The following is a 1,971-nucleotide window of genomic DNA, read 5'->3' as shown; positions in this document are numbered from 1 at the left end:
TGTAAGACCAAGCGTCATCTTACCGCATCTCAGTATTTTCAATAAGTCCACGCGGATGCCATTTTCAAAAACCTCATTCCCCCCCCGTCCTGTATCATCTAAGCGTTTAGTATTCATTTTTTTCAAAAACTTTCCCAAAACACTATCACTATGCATAATCACAGGACTGCTCAACTGATCAACTCAATTTAACATCTCAACAAATTAATCCAGTTATATTTACTGCCAGTTGTAATTGCGAGCGTCAAGTTTCATCTGTCGAGTGAATAGAAAAGGGTCCTCCAGACCCTTATCGACCGGAAACGGAATAATTTTCCATTCAGATAGCCGTGATAAGTATTTGAACCGAGTTTGAGATCAACGTTTGGCATGAGTTGAAAGTTAACTTTCTCCCATCGTGGTAGTAGAGCTACGGGCAAAATTTCTGAATTTCTGAAGTGACAGTTTGTCACTAGCTAAAAATACTTGCAAGTTGCAAGTTGTTTGTTCAATTTTTTGGCACTATAAGTCTTCCGCCAATAAAAGGAACACCCACGCAAAGAGACCTACGTAAATAGACATTGAGTTTTTAGTTAGACTGGTAAAGGATATACACGCTCGAAGGTGAACTTTAGGAGCGTATTTCAGAATGCTGCGGTTGCAATAAAAATTATCTCATTCTTATTGCAATGGCGTCCTAAAGTATTTGTTCCATTTCTTAAGTGATTTCGTTTTTACAAATGTATTAAAAAAACCCGTCCGACCTATACGGTCACTGCTCTTTGCACTTTTAATGAGGGACACTTGACACGGCACTCCGATGAAGGTAAGCGCATCGTAAGACACACAAAATGGCGTTGATGTTGTTACAAACTTTGTATTGATCTTTTTTTTATATCAGCTGCCCAAGGGTGGCGCATAGTCATTCTGTCGAAGCATTTGCAACGTCTAAGAAGGTGGTAAATATTCCCATGGCCGCAAAATTGAAGATATTGCTCTTAAATCTGGGAGATCTCGTATTTAGGTTAGCATTAAAAACGAGCTAAATCGGCTAACCTTAGCCAGCCGCCTACAGTGCAACATAAATTGAAAACATCTTGATCTTTTTACTCATACACTACCATGGATACACCATAAAAATTTCCATATATAGTCTACGAAAATGGAAAAAATCAACCATTCCCACCCAATATTGCAGAGCATGGAAGTTTAGGTTTTTTTTTTGTCTCTTTTTGTCTCTTTTGGGATAAAAGCAGTGAGTATGTAGAAAAGATTCGATCATAGCGGAATATAAGATTTTTATTTGTTTAGCGTTGATAAAAAACTATTCTCCTTTTCGTTAAAACTCAATTAATCCAAACAGTTTGAGTAACACTTTCGCTTCACTGTTTCATCGACTCACAGATAATCGGGATACGAATGTTTTTTGCAACCTTTTTAGTCTATTTTGACCTGTTTGCTGGTCAGACTGTTTCGCAGCCTATTCAACTCTACACTATCTTCTCGCAGATCAGGAAGTATATGTAGTATCTGCAGCCATCGAATATATTCTATTCTTTGGAAAAGATTGAAAGTTTTACTCGCATTTTTCTACTCTCCACCATTTATGGTACAAGCGTATATTAAGTTTGTGCGATTGCAAGCAACATCTAGATCGGTTCAGAATCATTTTTTGAATCGATTTAGACTCGTCTGACCGTCTCCTTTCTCTATGTTCATCCTCAAGGTCGCAGCTTTCAAGATATTTTGATGAAATTTAGTACACCAGCGTGTTTTACCACAAGGACGAACGCTGTTGAATATAGTTCCGATCGGTCGACTTGTTTCGACCGTGTCCCATATCATTATAATAACAATAACTGTATTAAGCAAAGTGGTATAGAGTATTGAACGGTAGATCGTTTTCCGCCATATTCTTTTTATTTATTTTGTATAATATCGAATATGTGTGTGTGTGTGTGTGTGTGTGTGTGTGTGTGTGTGTGTGTGTGT

The 1,971-nt window shown here is 37.7% G+C and overlaps 1 protein-coding gene across 3 annotated transcripts in view; it reads left to right on the top strand.

Annotated features, from left to right (window-relative positions):
* LOC119639329 (dual specificity protein phosphatase MPK-4) overlaps positions 1–1,971 on the top strand; it is an 8,837-nt gene that overhangs the window by 3,870 nt on the left and 2,996 nt on the right. The window lies entirely within an intron of this gene.

This window comes from Glossina fuscipes, unplaced genomic scaffold (genome assembly GCF_014805625.2).
Source record: "Glossina fuscipes isolate IAEA_lab_2018 unplaced genomic scaffold, Yale_Gfus_2 0, whole genome shotgun sequence".
NCBI lineage: Eukaryota > Metazoa > Arthropoda > Insecta > Diptera > Glossinidae > Glossina > Glossina fuscipes.
Note: the sequence above shows the minus strand (reverse complement) of the source record. Positions and strands in the feature narration are given on the sequence as shown.